This window comes from Taudactylus pleione, unplaced genomic scaffold (genome assembly GCF_031769625.1).
Source record: "Taudactylus pleione unplaced genomic scaffold, aTauple2 ptg000547l, whole genome shotgun sequence".
Classification (NCBI taxonomy): Eukaryota; Metazoa; Chordata; class Amphibia; order Anura; family Myobatrachidae; genus Taudactylus; species Taudactylus pleione.
The window spans coordinates 4349417-4369019 of record NW_028284949.1 but is presented as its reverse complement, the minus strand read 5'-3'; the positions used below and the strand labels follow the sequence as shown (position 1 = coordinate 4369019).

At 46.9% G+C, this 19603-nt stretch overlaps 1 pseudogene across 1 annotated transcript in view; it reads right to left on the bottom strand.

Annotated features, from left to right (window-relative positions):
- The window catches only part of LOC148500808 (uncharacterized), a 59319-nt pseudogene extending 46384 nt beyond the window's left edge, over positions 1 to 12935 (bottom strand). Inside the window, exons 1-5 of the transcript XR_015870128.1 lie at positions 11888 to 12935; positions 11599 to 11696; positions 10554 to 10665; positions 8853 to 8950; positions 3107 to 3221 (exon numbers count right to left, since the gene is read on the bottom strand). The product of XR_015870128.1 is annotated as an uncharacterized LOC148500808 (transcript). The remainder of the gene's footprint in view (positions 1 to 3106; positions 3222 to 8852; positions 8951 to 10553; positions 10666 to 11598; positions 11697 to 11887) is intronic.
- Positions 12936 to 19603: the final 6668 nt, after the last annotated feature.

Sequence of the window (19603 nt, the reverse complement as noted above, 5' to 3'; positions counted from 1 at the left end):
TATATTCCTTAGATATATAAGCAATTGGATGTTACAAAGAAGCACCACTATAGATCTCAAGTTAGACAAAAAATTATTGAAGCCATTCGCCCCAAGTGGACTATTACATTCCGCTAGTTCGGAAATTCCCCAAGATATTTTAGAACATATCTTTAAAGATACATACTTAGCTTGGATTGGGATTAACAAAAAACTAAAGAGAAATTTCACAATCACGCCATACATCCCCTTATGGGGAAACCCTGTGGGCTCGATTCAATTCTGCGCGAAGTGAATAGCGCCGGGAATCAGCTCCCGGAGCTATTCAATACACCACGCAGCTAAGCCCGACTATGCGAGCAGAAGTATAATAGGGACTGATGGCTCCTTATGTATGATATACACCAGAGAGTGTGGGGAGGAGACTGGTCAGATCTCTGGGCTGGTAACACACAGTGACATGATGTGAGGGGGAGAGCAGGAGTATAATAGGGGCTGATGGCTCCCGATGTATGAGATACACCAGAGAGTGTGTGGAGGAGACTGGTCAGATCTCTGGGCTGGTAACACACAGTGACATGATGTGAGGGGGAGAGCAGGAGTATAATAGGGGCTGATGGCTCCTGACTTCCCCACTGGGCAGTTACTTTGTCCTCATTAGTCTGTAGTGATAGAGAAAGGTGTAGAATAAGACATTGCTGTAGTATGAGAGATTGCCGTAGTGACAGAGGAGGGTGTTGGATAAGAGAGTGCTGTAGCGACAGAGGAGGGTGTTGGATAAGAGAGTGCTGTAGTGACAGAGGAGGGTGTAGGATAAGAGATTGCTGTAGTGACAGAGGAGGGTGTAGGATAAGAGATTGCTGTAGTGACAGAGGAGGGTGTAGGATAAGAGATTGCTGTAGTGACAGAGGAGGGTGTAGGATAAGAGATTGCTGTAGTGACAGAGGAGGGTGTAGTATAAGAGAGTGCTGTAGTGACAGAGGAGGGTGTAGGATAAGAGATTGCTGTAGTGACAGGAGGGTGTAGGATAAGAGATTGCTGTAGTGACAGAGGAGGGTGTAGGATAAGAGATTGCTGTAGTGACAGAGGAGGGTGTAGGATAAGAGATTGCTGTAGTGACAGAGGAGGGTGTAGGATAAGAGATTGCTGTAGTGACAGGAGGGTGTAGGATAAGAGATTGCTGTAGTGACAGAGGAGGGTGTAGGATAAGAGATTGCTGTAGTGACAGGAGGGTGTAGGATAAGAGAGTGCTGTAGTGACAGAGGAGGGTGTAGGATAAGAGATTGCTGTAGTGACAGAGGAGGGTGTAGGATAAGAGATTGCTGTAGTGACAGAGGAGGGTGTAGGATAAGAGATTGCTGTAGTGACAGAGGAGAGTGTAGGATAAGAGATGGCTGTAGTGACAGAGGAGGGTGTAGGATAAGAGATTGCTGTAGTGACAGAGGAGGGTGTAGGATAAGAGATTGCTGTAGTGACAGAGGAGGGTGTAGGATAAGAGAGTGCTGTAGTGACAGAGGAGGGTGTAGGATAAGAGATGGCTGTAGTGACAGAGGAGGGTGTAGGATAAGAGTGCTGTAGTGACAGAGGAGGGTGTAGGATAAGAGTGCTGTAGTGACAGAGGAGGGTGTAGGATAAGAGATGGCTGTAGTGACAGAGGATGGTGTAGGATAAGAGATTGCTGTAGTGACAGAGGAGGATGTAGGATAAGAGATTGCTGTAGTGACAGAGGAGGATGTAGGATAAGAGATTGCTGTAGTGACAGAGGAGGGTGTAGGATAAGAGTGCTGTAGTGACAGAGGAGGGTATAGGATAAGAGATTGCTGCAGTGACAGAGGAGGGTGTAGGATAAGAGATTGCTGTAGTGACAGAGGAGGATGTAGGATAAGAGATTGCTGTAGTGACAGAGGAGGGTGTAGGATAAGAGATGGCTGTAGTGACAGAGGAGGGTGTAGGATAAGAGATTGCTGTAGTGACAGAGGAGGATGTAGGATAAGAGATTGCTGTAGTGACAGAGGAGGATGTAGGATAAGAGTGCTGTAGTGACAGAGGAGGGTGTAGGATAAGAGTGCTGTAGTGACAGAGGAAGGTGTAGGATAAGAGATTGCTGTAGTGACAGAGGAGGGTGTAGGATAAGAGATTGCTGTAGTGACAGAGGAGGGTGTAGGATAAGAGATGGCTGTAGTGACAGAGGAGGGTGTAGGATAAGAGATTGCTGTAGTGACAGAGGAGGATGTAGGATAAGAGATTGCTGTAGTGACAGAGGAGGATGTAGGATAAGAGATTGCTGTAGTGACAGAGGAGGGTGTAGGATAAGAGTGCTGTAGTGACAGAGGAGGGTGTAGGATAAGAGAGTGCTGTAGTGACAGAGGAGGGTGTAGGATAAGAGAGTGCTGTAGTGACAGAGGAGGGTGTAGGATAAGAGAGTGCTGTAGTGACAGAGGAGGGTGTAGGATAAGAGAGTGCTGTAGTGACAGAGGAAGGTGTAGGATAAGAGATTGCTGTAGTGACAGAGGAGGGTGTAGGATAAGAGATTGCTGTAGTGACAGAGGAGGGTGTAGGATAAGAGATGGCTGTAGTGACAGAGGAGGGTGTAGGATAAGAGATTGCTGTAGTGACAGAGGAGGATGTAGGATAAGAGATTGCTGTAGTGACAGAGGAGGATGTAGGATAAGAGTGCTGTAGTGACAGAGGAGGGTGTAGGATAAGAGTGCTGTAGTGACAGAGGAAGGTGTAGGATAAGAGATTGCTGTAGTGACAGAGGAGGGTGTAGGATAAGAGATTGCTGTAGTGACAGAGGAGGGTGTAGGATAAGAGATGGCTGTAGTGACAGAGGAGGGTGTAGGATAAGAGATTGCTGTAGTGACAGAGGAGGATGTAGGATAAGAGATTGCTGTAGTGACAGAGGAGGATGTAGGATAAGAGATTGCTGTAGTGACAGAGGAGGGTGTAGGATAAGAGTGCTGTAGTGACAGAGGAGGGTGTAGGATAAGAGAGTGCTGTAGTGACAGAGGAGGGTGTAGGATAAGAGAGTGCTGTAGTGACAGAGGAGGGTGTAGGATAAGAGAGTGCTGTAGTGACAGAACAAGGAGAATATGTGACTGTTCTGTACTTAGTGATTATTACTCACCTGTGCTGATAGCTGTAGGGATTTCCTCCTCCTTACACTGCTGATCCCCCATCACATACGTCTCTTCTTCCTTTTTTTTTAGATCTTCCACTTTAATAATAATTAGGTCTTTCCCCTAGAATAGTAAATATCACAATGTAATGACTCCTGAGTTACAGATCAGAGACCATACAGAAGAATATCAGTGTATAATAATAATTAGGTCTTTCCCCTAGAATAATAAATAACACAATGTAATGAATCCTGAGTTACAGAACAGAGACCATACAGAATATCAGTGTATAATAATAATTAGGTCTTTCCCCTAGAATAGTAAATATCACAATGTAATGACTCCTGAGTTACAGATCAGAGACCATACAGAAGAATATCAGTGTATAATAATAATTAGGTATTTCCCCTAGAATAGTAAATATCACAATGTAATGATTCCTGAGTTACAGAACAGAGACCATACAGAATATCAGTGTATAATAATAATTAGGTCTTTCCCCTAGAATAGTAAATATCACAATGTAATGATTCCTGAGTTACAGAACAGAGACCATACAGAATATCAGTGTATAATAATAATTAGGTCTTTCCCCTAGAATAGTAAATATCACAATGTAATGAATCCTGGGTTACAGAACAGAGACCATACAGAATATCAGTGTATAATAATATCAGACCCACACAGCTGCTGTACCAGGGCCGTAACTAGGGTTGTGCGGTATGTGCCACCGCACAGAGCACAAGGCTGGAATGGGCGCTGGCTTGGCAGTGCAGCTCCTCGCTGAGATCAGTGCTCCCACTCACAGGGGAACTGTCAGGTTCCGTTTGTTTCCACACTTTCTTCTTATGTACAAGCAACGCTACGGCCGTACCTCTAGCAGCCAGCACCGCCCCCGGGCTGAGATCAGTAACACCACCACCACGGATCAGAGATCTGGACGGATTCTCCCCTCTGCCCGTCCTTCTCCTCCCTGTCTCCATCCTCTTCAGTCCCTCTCACTTCCTCTTCAGGAGCAGACATATGGCAGGTATGAGGAGGATCTGCATCCCTTGCACTGGAGGAGCCCTCTGTGTACAGCACAAGGTAAGCTGGCTACTACGGAGGGGCTGTGGTGGTCAACTCTGAATCCTCTCCCTGGGCTGCCCTTTGCTATGATTAATCCCTCTGGTTTTGAAACTCTCCAAAGTCCGTCTGCAGCTGTGCGGCTGCCTAGTCCCTGCAGGGTGCCGGCAAACGAGGGGTCCAACAGCCGGAGCCAGGTCATAGGTTGTGGGATGTTTATGTTTGTAAATAATGACTATGCATCATCCTCATCCAAATGATTGACGGCCTGGTCAGGGAAGGGGGGAAAATTAGAGTACAACTCGATAAACATGGCATTCTAATGGCGGGTACACACTATACAGATATATCTGCAGATGATGGTTGTTCATACACACTGACATCTGTGTCTGCCCGCAGGTCCCGGCGACTAGGGGGCGTGTCCCGCGCCCCTCCTCGCTGCTGCCGCGGTGTGTGTACGGGCGGCCGGCCGACCGCCCGTACACACCTGCTGATGGACAGATATGTCTTCAGATATATCTGTCCATCGGCCACCGACATATCGCGGGTGGGCACTGCACGACGGGCAGCAGATACATTGGCCGATCAATTGATCGGCCAATGTATCTGTCAGTGTGTACCCCAGCTTTACACCTGATGTGAGCTGGCTCTTGTACAATAAAGGGTCCTTATGTGAGAAGACTGTCAGCATTATGTAATCACTTTCCATTGTGTATTTTTTTTTAGAAGTTTTTATCTACACATTTCACAAAAGTCTTCCCAATTACTATTTGTGTAGCATACTATACTGCAGCTGTGCAAAGGTTTAAACATATTTTTATACTGGGATTAGGCAATGGCTCTTCAATTGTTCTGGAACTACAAGACCCAGCATGCCCTGCCAGCTGTATTTTTAACAAATGAGCAAAATTATAGAAGAAATTTAAAGTTCCCTTTTCTGAAAGAAAGAAAAAAAGGATGTTTACAGGGAATATTCAATTCTGGGTAATATTAGAAAAATGTTTGAATGTCTGCACCTCTTGGCCACAGTTTTCCTTGAATCCCTTAAAGGTGCATAGAAAACTTACTCCCAGTCCTCCCCAGCTATCAGGGACAGGGCCGAGGCGTTGACACCAGTGTCAGCCAATGGCAGCTTTTTAGACACAACAAAGTAGAGTGTGACCAAGGAATGGCTGTGAAGTGGCCTGCGTAGGATTCCTTTTAATACGAGACCACACCTCATTTAATTTTTATTATTATGGGGGGAGGGGAGGGGGTGCCGATGCTCTTTCTGGCACAGGGCACCAAAAGGTCTAGTTACTGCTCTGTACTGTACAGATGATACATTGCGGAGTCCCTCTGGTATCTGGGGGATATGTGGTAAGTAATAAGCATTACACATGGTAATGACCATACTGCACTGAGGACCTGACAGGACAGAGCCAGACTGAGATGGGTATAAATGTGCAATTCATTGTATTAGTGATGTAGGGAATATAGAGGAATGGAATAGTGCCTAATAGTGCAGTTAAGCTGAATACATACACATGTGATATAATACATGAGGGTCACACATACATACAGAGGCAGAACTGTGGGATGTGACCTTGGAGTCCTAGTATCAGATGATATGGAGGTCAGCAGGCAGTGTAGTCACCCCGGGAATAGGGTGGGGTTAGTAGGCAGTGTAGTCACTAGGGGAGGGTGGGGTCATCACTCAGTGTAATCACCAGGGGCTGGCACACGCGCACGCAGGGGGGGTTTCTGAGTACCTAGAAACCCCCCCTGCCAGCTGCTCCATCGCCGAAGCTCAGGCAACTGTGCCTGCTGTTATACTGTGCTGGCTGTAGGGGGAGCTGCAGCGGCAGTGCGCAGCCCCTCCTAGGCAGTTCACATGGGAGCACCAGCATTGTGAGAGGCTGAGAGCTGCTGCCGGGTGACAGAGATCGTACTGCCGTGCCTGCAGTCTCTCCTGGAGCCGCACCGCAGGTCTGTGTATCACATGTGGGGTGCGCTATGCTGGCGAGGTGGACTGGGAAGGGGGTGCTGGCAGGGTGGGGGTTGAGGTTTAATAAATTATGCCAGAGCTGTATTCATTTGTGTTTGTGGGAGATGTGTGTCAGTGTGTGTGTGATTATTGAGTACCCGAGGAGTGCTGCCTGTATGCATTTAGATTTTTTTGTCATTGGTTGTGTAACCTAGTATTTGGAAACCCCCCTTTGAAAATCCTGCGTTTGCCACTAGCTGGGGTCACCAGGGCTGTAGAGAGCTGGCCAGGGGGTGTGGCTTATAGCGGTAGATGTGGTCACACCCCTTCATGGAAAAAAAAGTATTTTTGCAGCGCTGCGCACTGGGGAGGAGGGCGCTGCAAACCCCACAGCCCAGCACAAATCCAGGAGGAACGCGATCAGTGTAGTGACTGGGGAGAGGTTCAGGACAGCAGGCAGTGTAGTGACTGGGGGGAGGGCAGGGTCAGCAGGCAGTGTAGTCACCAGGGTGAGGTCAGCAGGCAGTGTAGTCACCAGGGTGAGGTCAGTAGGCAGTGTAGTGACTGGGGGGAGGGCAGAGTCAGCAGGCAGTGTAGTCACCAGGGTGAGGAGGTCAGCAGGCAGTGTAGTGACTGGGGGGAGGGCAGGGTCAGCAGACAGTGTAGTCACCAGGGTGAGGTCAGCAGGCAGTCTAGTCACCAGGGTGAGGTCAGCAGGCAGTGTAGTCACCAGGGTGAGGTCAGCAGGCAGTGTAGTGACTGGGGGGAGGGCAGAGTGAGCAGGCAGTGTAATCACCAGGGTGAGGAGGTCAGCAGGCAGTGTAGTGACTGGGGGGAGGGCAGGGTCAGCAGGCAGTATAGTCACCAGGGTGAGGTCAGCAGGCAGTATAGTCACCAGGGTGAGTTCAGCAGGCAGTATAGTCACCAGAGTGAGGTCAGCAGGCAGTGTAGTCACCAGGGTGAGGAGGTCAGCAGGCAGTGTAGTCACCAGGGTGAGGAGGTCAGCAGGCAGTGTAGTGACTGGGGGGAGGGCAGGGTCAGCAGGGTGAGGTCAGTAGACAGTGTAGTTACGAGGAAGGGGCATTTGGAGGTTCAGCAGGCAGTATAGTCACAGGGGGGCAGGGTCAGCAGGCAGTATAGTCACAGGGGGGCGGGGTCAGCAGGCAATTTAGTTACTGGGAAGCGGGGTCAGTAACACTTGATTATATTATATAATGAGAGGTATCAGTAGCAGGCAGTATAGTCACTTGGGGCGGGGTCAGCAAATAGTGCAGTCACCAGGGGACGGGGTCAGTAGAACACTTGGTTATATTATATAAGAGAACAGAAGCAGGAATATGGAGGTTATATGGTCACTGGGAAGATTAGACAGCTATGTGTCTATGTGCCTTGTAATGATGTGGTTCTGAGTCAGGTGTACATTATATTATTAAGTTAGTAGATTCTTTGTATCAGTTACTAGATACTATGTATCCTTCCATAAACAGATATCTGTCACTCTGCTGTGAAGCTGTATGCAATTGTAGCTCATAGGTAGCGCTAGTATACAATAATTATCTATATCATTATAGATTATAGTCTATTTTTATATAATATGACTGCGATTTAAACTAAGGTCCCAGTTATTACACAGTCACTGAATTAGCTGAAAGCCATTTACAGAGTGATCTTAGGACCTCATTCAGAGCCGCTCACAAAATGCGAGCGCTCGCTCTGAATGAGGACAGCCGCTTCTTCTTTAAAATCCGGCTTCCTGGCCGCTCGCTAAGCTGTGGGTGACCACCCACAGCTTTAGCGAGTGACCAGGTGATGGTCGCGATGGTCGAGACCGTCGCGGCTTGCGACGAGACCCTTGGGGTCGGGTCTCGTCTCCCGCAAGCCCCAGGTAGCTTAATGCTCTAACAGAGGAGGAAGCTACCTACTGACATCATTGCTGATGTCAGTAGGGCTGTCTACAAACGGCAGGCGTTCCTTCAGGAACGCCTCCGTTTATCCGTCCACCCCCCCTCCCCGCCTACAAAACGGGGTGAGCTGTCGATCAACATCGAGCGAGCCCCGGAGCAAGTGAATTTGTCACTCGCTCCGGGGCTAGCGCACACGCACTGCGGCCGCTGCGCGTGCACAGGGCCTCACCATCAACCCGCTTGCGAGCGCATAGGCGCTTGCGAGCGGGTCTGAATGAGGTCCTTAGTCTTTTTACTAACTTGTAGTGTGACTATAATTAATTCCATAATTACTATAATTGGCAGACATGTTTTAATTTACTTTAGTTATCACACTTTTTTCTGACATCACAATCTATATTTTATATTTCGCTCTAATGTGATACAGTATCCCGTTACTTATTTTAATTAACCAAAATAAAAAGGTATACTTTAATCTCGCAAGATTACTTAAACAATAATAATATATGCACCTGTATGTGAATGAAGGGTTTGTGCACTGAGTAAGAAACCCCTTCTCTTTCTTTCTATACCCATAATATGTTACATTTTTATTAGAAGATATTTATTCTAGAGTTTTATATATTAAGATTTTTTTCATGCTAGGCAGAGAACTAACCGTCATTACTTATCGCAGTTTCATCATCAAGTGACGCATTTAATCAGCGCAGCGCACACAAAATGTTATTTATTATATATTAAATATCTAGTTTTATAGTGATCACTAATCTTAGAAAAAAAAAAAAGAGAATTATCGCTTTTTGGAAAAATCCCACCTACCTGATCCTCTTGTAGGACACTGTGATTCTCCTCTGTATCATCCTGGGAATAAAGAGGACGGGGACATCTCTCTGGGGTATTCCTGGTACTGGCCCCATCTGTAGGAGACACACAGTGACTGATTACACTGTATATATGTGATTATCAGATGATGTGTATATAGGTGGCCCTGAAACGTGTGTTATCCGGCGGAGATTATGTACCAGGGATATGGCTAGTAATAGTGCGCACTGACAATGATAACGACTATGAAGCCAAGCGTACTGATAAGGTCGGTCCGCCCGCAGAGATGCGTACAACTCCACAAACAAGCACATTGCAGTTGCAATTGCGCACGGAAAGTAGTTACTCCCAACTGGCGCACAACTCTACATAAGCCCTGTGTTAGCTACCCCAGCCAAGTGTTTCTTCCCTGGGAGCAACAAGCACCGTGACACTAATTATGTTTTTATTGTGTACAGATCATTAATATATTCTATTTCTCTATCATTGGGGGCGACTCAAATCCTTTGCCGGCGGGTTTTTTTTTTTTTTTTTTTATAAGACGCCTGACAGAGCAATTCAATTGTTGAGAAAGGTGTAGGATAAGAGAGTGCTGTAGTGACAGAGGAGGGTGTAGGATAAGAGAGTGCTGTAGTGACAGAGGAGGGTGTAGGACAAGAGAGTGCTGTAGTGACAGAGGAGGGTGTAGGATAAGAGCGTGCTCTAGTGACAGAGAAGGGTGTAGGATAAGAGATGGCTGTAGTAGTGACAGAGGAGGGTGTAGGATAAGAGAGTGCTGTAGTGACAGAGGAGGGTGTAGGATAAGAGATGGCTGTAGTGACAGGGGAGGGTGTAGGATAAGAGATGGCTGTAGTGACAGAGGAGGGTGTAGGATAAGAGATTGCTCTAGTGACAGAGGAGGGTGTAGGATAAGAGAGTGCCGTAGTGACAGAGGAGGGTGCAGGATAAGAGATGGCTGTAGTGACAGAGGAGGGTGTAGGATAAGAGATTGCTGTAGTGACAGAGGAGGGTGTAGGATAAGAGATTGCTGTAGTGACAGAGGAGGGTGTAGGATAAGAGATTGCTGTAGTGACAGAGGAGGGTGTAGGATAAGAGAGTGCTGTAGTGACAGAGGAAGGTGTAGGATAAGAGATGGCTGTAGTGACAGAGGAAGGTGTAGGATAAGAGATGGCTGTAGTGACAGAGGAGGGTGTAGGATAAGAGAGTGCTGTAGTGACAGAGGAGGGTGTAGGATAAGAGAGTGCTGTAGTGACAGAGGAGGGTGTAGGATAAGAGAGTGCTGTAGTGACAGAGGAAGGTGTAGGATAAGAGATGGCTGTAGTGACAGGGGAGGGTGTAGGATAAGAGATGGCTGTAGTGACAGAGGAGGGTGTAGGATAAGAGATTGCTCTAGTGACAGAGGAGGGTGTAGGATAAGAGAGTGCCGTAGTGACAGAGGAGGGTGCAGGATAAGAGATGGCTGTAGTGACAGAGGAGGGTGTAGGATAAGAGATTGCTGTAGTGACAGAGGAGGGTGTATGATAAGAGAGTGCTGTAGTGACAGAGGAGGGTGTAGGATAAGAGATGGCTGTAGTGACAGAGGAGGGTGTAGGATAAGAGATTGCTGTAGTGACAGAGGAGGGTGTAGGATAAGAGATTGCTGTAGTGACAGAACAAGGAGAATATGTGACTGTTCTGTACTTAGTGATTATTACTCACCTGTGCTGATAGCTGTGGAGATTTCTTCCTCCTTACACTGCTGATCACCCATCACATACGTCTCCTCTTCCTCTTTTATATCTTCTACTTTAATAATAATTAGATTTTCCCCCTAGAATAGTAAATATCACAATGTAATGAATCCTGAGTTACAGAACAGAGACCATACAGAATATCAGTGTATAATAATATGAGACCCACACAGCTGCTGTACAGATGATACATTGCGGAGTCCCTCTGGTATCTGGGGGATATGGGGTAAGTAACAAGAATTACACATGGTAATGACCATACTGCACTGAGGACCTGACAGGACAGAGCAGGACTGAGTACCGTCTCCTCCTCCTCTTTTATATCTTATACTTTAAAATCAGTCAGGTAATCACCCTAAATACCACAAAACAATAAATAAGAGTTGAATGTCTGATTTTATGAAATTAGATAAACCGGTTTATGGCTTGAGGGAATAACAAGTGATGATACACGATGGAAAGGGAAGGCAGAATACACAGCTCAGTGATACCTGTGTAATAGAGCTACAGTGTAATGTCAGGGTATCACCTTTCCCCCTATACAGACACCTGCAGCTCCTCCCACATTGTCAGTGTCTTGATGGAATCTGAGTTGCTGTGACATCACTGTCCCTGTCCCCTGTCTATGAATGACCCAATCTGCATAGTGCTTCTGTACAGCAAGTCTGCCAGGCTGTCACTCAGTCTCTGCCTGCTTACACAGAGAAGGTCCTCCCACCTAACATATTATCCTGCTGCATAGGAGCGAGAGCGAGGGACATGTGCTATGTATAAACACTGCAGGTACATAATATAAAGTATTCAGCTGATAGTCAATTACCGTCCTATACTGTAATGTTATATCAATCAGATCTTAACAAAAATTAATTCAGAAACAATAAAAATAACATTTGATAATGTCAGTTTGAAAACAATGAGATTACATAAAAGAAAGTCAGGTTATATATCACTGATACAGCCTCACTACAGACCATACAGTAAGAAGTCACTGATATATTGGTATTTCCACCTACCTGATCCTCCTGTAGGACACTGTGATTCTCCTCTGTATCATCCTGGGAATAAAGAGGACGGGGACATCTCTCTGGGGTATTCCTGTTACTGGCTCCATCTGTAGGAGACACACAGTGACTGATTACACTGTATATATGTGATTATCAGATGATGTGTATATAGGTGGCCCCATCTGTAGGAGACACACAGTGACTGATTACACTGTATATATGTGATTATCAGATGATGTGTATATAGGTGGCCCCATAGCCGCTCTCTCCATTACAGTAAGTTACAGTCTCCTCTTACCCAATGATGTGAGGGGCCGGTGATTCTCCATCATCACGTCCTTGTACAGACCCCTGTGTCCTTCTATATACTCCCACTCCTCCATGGAGAAATAGACAGTGACATCCTCACACCTTATAGGAACCTGACACACACACAGTAACAGGACACCAAAGTCTGCTCTACCTATATTACAACAGGACACCAGAGTCTGCTTTACCAGTATTATAACAGGATAGGACACTAGAAACTGCTCCACCTGTACTATAACAGAGCAGGGTTTGCTTCATCGCAACTAAAATAAAGTACACCAGAGACTGCTCCACCTGTACTATAATAACTATTATTACAAGTTACACTAATGTGTCCTGTTTCCTCCTCCTTCCCTCTCACCAGGAAGGGATGTTACACACTACTACCGGCTTCTGCGTTTCAAGCCTCAATCTGCCTTTGAGTCTCGAGTTAGATACAAATCACGGAGGATTGCCGTGAGGCATTATGGGAATTGCAGTCCAGACCTTCATGACCCTCCGAGTATTGTCCGGAAGTTCGAACTTTAACTCCCAGAATGCATTGCAGGATCAGCCTCCGGTGATGAGGCCGTCATGCAGTCTGAGCGCTGCAGGTGATTACTGTATGCTAGTGCTGCCCTCCAGTGGTTTGTATGAGAATTACAGTATTACCAGGATTATTCTCTCCCACTGCCATCTTGTGGCCAGGCAATGAAGGTGCTGGCATCCTGTATGACGCTCTCTGAAAGGAAGTTTGAGAATAATATAAATAAAATATAATACTTTTATATAATTTTGTAATTTCGCTCTGACATCTTGCGATCAGTCTGAGAATTGCAGCTAATGACATAAATTATGACTGCCCTCCAGTGGTCAGTTTGAGAGTTAAACTGGGTACACACGTCAGATATATCTGCAGATCGAGTGATCTGCACATATATCTGCAGATGATGGTTGTTCATACACACTGAACAACCATCATCTGTCTTTTGTCCGTGGGTCCCACTGCCCAGGGGCGTGTTGCTCCCCCCTCCCCGCAGCCTCTGCTGCAATTGTATGGGCGGTCAGTAGACCATCTGTACACACTGCACGATAGACAGATATATCTGCCATCGGCTGTGCAGGACAGCCAGAGCGATATGTCTGTTATACCTTATACATCTTATGGTGCATACACACGATCAGATTTTTCCTTCAGATATGAACGATAACGATTTAAAAATCGTTCAGTCGTTCATATCTGAAGGAAAATCGTTCATATCTGACATGCCTGAACGATGGACGATCAACGATGCGCGTTCCCGTTTGTCAGATAACGATATCTGACATCTGATGGGTTTGCAGTCAGACTTGGACGATTCCATTCATTTTAATGCAGTCAAAAATCGTTCAATCGTTCAAATCGTTCAATCGTTCAGTCGTTCATCTGACAAATCTGACAAGTCTGACAAATCTGACCGTGTGTACGCTCCATTATAGTGACTCATCAAGGATGCTGTTTATATAGTTTATTTATTATCAGTAATACTTAAATTATTACAGGTAGATAAAGACATCATCTGCTCATGGCTGTTCTCCTTTCTCCTACTTTCTACTATATCTCTCCACTTCCTGATCACATATCCTTCTATGCTGCAAGATCCTTAAAGGTACACTACCTCATTTTACTATTACATGACAATGCACATAAACTATCTTTATAGATACTACAATGTCTATGAACGACGTCCTTCACAGACATATCGCTGGTACACACTGGCCGACGGGCACCCGATATATTGGCCGATCAATTGATCGGCCAATATATCTGCCAGTCTGTACCCAGCATTAAATTAGATATTTTTATCCTTATATTATGTATTCTTTCACTGCCATCATGTGTAATGACTGCCCTGTAGTGGTAAATTTGAGCGTTACCAAATATAGGGGTCTGTTCATCGTCACTACATTTTTACAAAAGCAGGTGAAAATGAAAAATTTTACCTAAGTTTTCAGAAATTTACGGGCCTACTTATCGAGTTTTATAATACGCAAAGTTTTCAAACAGATGATAGAGTGATAGAACTCGTTGTGTATGAGAATGGTGCTCCAGCCAATCAGCTCCTGTCATCTGTTTGAAAAATGACAGTTGGAAGCTGATTGGCTGGAGCACCATTTATCACACACAAGGAGTTTTATCTCTCGTTGCATATGATAAAACTTGTTGATAAATAGGCCCCTAGGTTTTGGGGCCATTCATCATAAAGCTTATGCAGCAGGTATCACAGATATCTCCTGCTTACCTTTCACTTCCGATGAGCCCTGCTGTCCCCATACACTAGTATGGGGACCTAAATTTATCAAACTCCGAAAAGAAAATATTTTTGGAGCTTGACTCTGGGAGGTTCCACCATCTTCAGATGGCATTTGCTCCTGCACACCTTTTGGATCTCTCCGCCCCTGACTGACTCCTTCTGCCTGGGCTTTGTGGACCTGTGTGAACTTTAGTTCACGCAGGTGCACTAGAACTGCCGTCAGACTCAACAGTACTAAGTTACACTGCTACATAAGTAGCTGTGAAACATTTGGGAAAACAACTGCTTTTCCAAACAGCTGTCTCTGCGCCAGAATGATAAATTGCTCCGGCGCTCTGCGCGAGTTAGAATATTAATTATCGGGGTCCGTCCATAATGAATATGGCCCAGGGCCATAATACATTTACCCATATCATTATGTATTCTCTCTCTGCCATTTGGTAAGTCTGTGAAATGCAGATGGTTTCATATGTAATGACTGCCCTCCAGTGGTAAATTTGAAAATTACACTATATAATGTTTTTGTCCTTATGATTATGTATTCTCTCACTGCCATCTTGTGATCAGCTTCTGAACTGCAGATAGTTTCATATATAATGACTGCCCTCCAGTGGTAACTCTGAAAGGTATACTATACTATCAATTGCCGCAGCTTTGCTCATGTGGATGGCTATTATTACATTATTACAGGGGAATATCTAGAGCAGGACACGTGCCCTAGGCACCATCACAGTCCCAGCAAAGTACCCGGTAGAGTGTCTGCTGCTGGATATCCCACCGGATGTTATTTTCTGACTTACTGTGCTCCCACTGCTTTGTCTTCTCTCCGGATCGTCCAGGGGTGGGCGGGGATCGTGGGACTGGGTAGCTGTGACATCATGAGATGGAGAGGTAGCCGCCACCAGGCCAGTAAGAGTAGGATGGGATGGGGAAGCAGCTGGAGCGAGCATCATTGGGTGGGCGTATCTCCCTGAGGGGTCATAGGTTTTGGTAGGTATCTTTGCTGTATTTAAGACTCCCAATCAGCAGGGTTTGGCCTTCGGCACCCCTGCATAGTAAATGGGGCTGGCTGTGTGACAAGGCAGTGGTCCTCCATAATTACTACAACAGTACCCATCGCCCCTTCCCCCTGCAGAGGCTATTCCTTGTGAAACACGACAGGTGGGAGAGGAAGGTATGTGCCTCCAACATTTCTTGTGTGACTATATTTTATCTATTGTCAGGCCCGCAATGATTGCTTTCATTACAAGCAGCAGGACAACAAGCATAGGTGATTGGTAATTAATTCCTTTCACTAATACATACTATAAATCGGGGGTACTACTATGTGGCATAGTATGATTTGGGGGCACTTATCTGTGGCATACTATGAATTGGGGATACTGTGTGGCATACTATGAAATTGGGAAACTTACTGTATGTCATACTATGATTTGAGGGTACTACTGTATTGATAGCGGGACTCACTTTAAAAAAAATGGCTGGGTCCCGGGGACGAATTATGCTGTGGCCAATCCCTGACAGCTGCCTTGCAGCCCTTGATAGAGACAGTGCTGTCATTCGAATAGGCGACGGTCACAAGCTCATGGACCGGCAGCCAATCAGCAGCAGCTGCCGATCCGCGAGCTCCAATTAGTTAGTGACCGGCACCATATTCAAATGATGTCACCACTATTTCTCAAGTGCTGCAGTACAGAGGCAGCTGCCTGCTGATGCAGGCATGGGCACCAAATCCACACCTGCTGATGCAGATTAGAGCTCAGATGCTGCTAGAGGTACACAGCAGGAGCTAGGAAAGAGGCTGCTGAGAAGTTAGGAGGGGGAGCATAATATGTAAGGGGCATTACTGTGTGGCATAATTGTAAAGGCCATTACTGAGTGGCATAATGTGTAAAGGGCATTACTGCATGGCATAATGTATAAAGGGCATAACTGTGTGGTATAATTTGTAAAAGGTATTACTGTGAGGCACAATGTGTTATAAAGGGCATTACTGTGTGGTATAATTTGTAAAAGGTATTACTGTGTGGCATAATGTGTTATAAAGGGCACTACTGTGTGATGTAATGTGAATAAGGGACACTACTGTGTGATGTAACGTGACTAAAGGTCTCTATACAGTGAAAAGCTAAAACAGCCATCCCTACACATAGGTCGCAGTGCCCGGAATGGCATTGCATCAATCCACACTTCAGGAAGAGCTTGGGGGCAGCCCAGCAGCTCCATGAGTGCTGGGCACGCCCCTTACAGTGATTAAAAGATGCATGTCAAGGACACAATCCCTTTTCTGAGTGATTATGCCACTTTTTCGAGCATGTGCTTCAGTGTCCCTTTCTGAAAGGTGCCCTGCCCTAACATGAATACTAGGGGATTGCAGCAGATATCTTGAATATCTGCTTTGGTCCCCTGTACATATATCCTGGTAGTTATTAATATCTACATACCATCTCCGAAAACAGTTGTTTTCTTGGATATAACACAGAGATTATTTGATAAATAGGCCTCTTATTGCCTAATGCCTTATTCACTATGGGTTTTGTGTACAGACAAGTCATATCACATGTAGGATCATGGAGGCATTAAACATGCATTTAAGGGGCATTGCGGGGAGGTTTGATGCTTTTGGGGGTATCAGATTGGCATTCTAAGGGTATGTGTGTGGTGGCATATGGGGAGTTCTAGGGCATAAATCATGAAGGGACCCAGAAATGGTCAAGTAGGACCCCATTTTTTTTTTTAAAGTGGAGAGTTCCTGGGACTCACATATTTTGTCACTCAGCGCAATCACTGCTACTGTATGGCATACTTTGATTTGGGTGCACTAACAGTGAATTGGGGGAAATATTGTGTGGCATAGTACGAATTGGGGGTATTACTGTGTGGCATAATATAAATATGGGGCCAGAGATGGGAATGTGCTGGGTCTGAGTGGCATGTGGGGTGACTCCTACAAATAGGTTTTCATATATTTTGTCTGGGGATGGTCTGACTCCTAAACTTTTAAGCTGGCTCCTAGAGAAAATGAAAATGCTGACCTACTGTAACAAGCTATAAAGAACACTTAGGGGGTAATTCAAAGGCAGGCGAAAGGTGCGAATTGCTGTTGCCGCAGCATTTAAACAGCCCGTCTCGCACCGTTTGCCCAGCTGGCTGAATGCCTCATTTGTGTTACATGTGTCGCTGCGGCTCTCTGCCTGATTGGCTCTCAGTCGCTATCCTAGCTACCTGGACTCTGGCTGCTACTCACCTGTTGTTAGTCTCGTTACCTGACCTCAGCCTGATGGACCAATCACAGGAGACATCTCCCTTCATTAGGGATTCAAGTCAGTTCCTGCTTGCCGATGATAATGTTAAGGATGTACTCAGTAAGCAGGAATCCACAGAAAGTTTACCTGGAGTAATGGCAGCAGGCAAGGTACGAGTTAATAGTTGAGGCAAGCAGATGCAAGTGTGTGTTAAGGTGCCCATAGAGCTGCGATGGATCGCAGCGATGCAGGGCTGCAATCGGAAATTTCCGATCGCCATTGGATATTTCCGATCGCCCTCCATCGATGTTCTGCGATCCATCGCCGGATCGCGGACATTTGACATGTTAAATTTCCACGATTTGACGATTGCGATAATTTTTTGATCGCGATCATCAAATCGCCGAAATCCAACATGTTGGATTTCTGCAATCCTGCGATGCCGGGTTGCAGCATCGCGGGATTGCGGCAATCCATTGCTGATGAATGGGGCCCATTAGAGTGGATGTAGACTTGGTAATGCAGGCCAGCTACTCAGGATGCAGGTGTGAATAGTGTTGAACCTGCAATGTTGGATATGGACCTGATTGTGGAAGGCCAGCTACTCAGGATGCAGGTGGGAATACTGTTGAACCTGTAATGCTGGATATGGAATTGAATGTGGCAGGCCAGCTACTCAGGATGCAAGTGGGAGTTTGTAACAGAGCCAGTACTTGATATGGTTGAACTGGCAGGATGAATCCACAGGTACACGCTGGGACTAGACACAAACTGGAGGTGACACAGAAGGTAAGTTGGAGGGTCTTGGCAAGGGACAGGGGTGTAGAGAGTGCCGCCAGGCCCCGGTAAAGAGGGGGCATGGCCTAATCGTAGGAGACAAGGCCACGCCCCCTTGAGCAAACCCCCCCAAAAAAACATACTTTGCAGCGCAACGGGGAAGGAGCGCTGTGAGCCCCTCAGCCCGGCACAAAGCCAGGGGGGGCGCGATCAGTGTGATCGCTCCCCCCCTCAGGCATAGGAGATTGCTGTGGCTGCTGCTTAGCAGCCGCGAGCAATCTCCCACTGCATCGGCTGCTGCGAGGAAGGGCAGGGGGGGGGCGGCGCTGGACCCGGGCCCCTCTGGAAGCCCGGGTAAATTGTACCCGCTCCCCCCCTCTCGGCGACCCTGGGCACAGTAACGAAGCTGGGATGGACACGGGAACAGGGCAAAATCCAGCAGGACACAGGAGTAGGACTGGCAGGGACAGGACACTGAGGACTGAGGGGGTCATTCAGACCCGGTCGCAAGTGCTGAGCGCTCGCAACCGGGTCGATGTTACCCCACTGCGCATGCGCACAACGGAGCTGGCGCCGTCGTGCGCATGCGCGAGACCCGGGTAGCGACGGGCGCTCCGTCGCTCCGGGTCTCGCACCAAAGGGGGCGAGCTGTCAATGGTGAGTGACAGCTCGCCCCATTTGGTGGGCGGGCCGGGGCGTGGCTGGCCAAACGGAGGCGTTCCATTCGGAATGCTTGCGTTTGGGGGCGGCCCCACTGACATCATTGCTGATGTCAGTGGGGAGCTTCCTGCTCATTCAGAGCAGGAAGCTCCCTGGGGCTTACGAGTGCCCAGACCCAACCTTAGGGTCTGGTAGTAAGCCCCGATGGTCTTGACCATCGCAACCATCACCCTGGTCGGTCGCTAGAGCTGTGGGTGGTAAACCACATCCTAGCGATCGACCAGAAGGCGGCACTTAAAAAAGTAAGTGGCCGCCCTCATTCAGAGCGATCGCTTGAAGCAAGCGATCGACTCTGAATGAGGTCCTGAATCTGGTAGCAAAGGTATACAATGGCAGGATACTGGACACAGGAACAAGGGTTCAGGAGCAAGGAACAGCACAGCGTGCAGTGACCACTTGAACATCCACTAGGTGCAGAAACTTAGTAATATCACCGGCAGGCAGGAACTGAATTGAATCCCTAATGAAGGGAGATGTCTCCTGTGATTGGTCCATCAGGCTGAGGTCAGGTAACGGGACTCCCAACAGGTGAGTAGCTGCATGTAGCAGCCAGAGTCCAGGTAGCTAGGATAGCGACTGAGAGCCAATCAGGCATATGTAAGTTTGCTTAAAAGTGCTCGCTACCCTATGGGGTAGTAAACTCTTTTGTGTGAGATCCCGCTACCGTAAAGCGCGGCGCCTGCTAGGCAG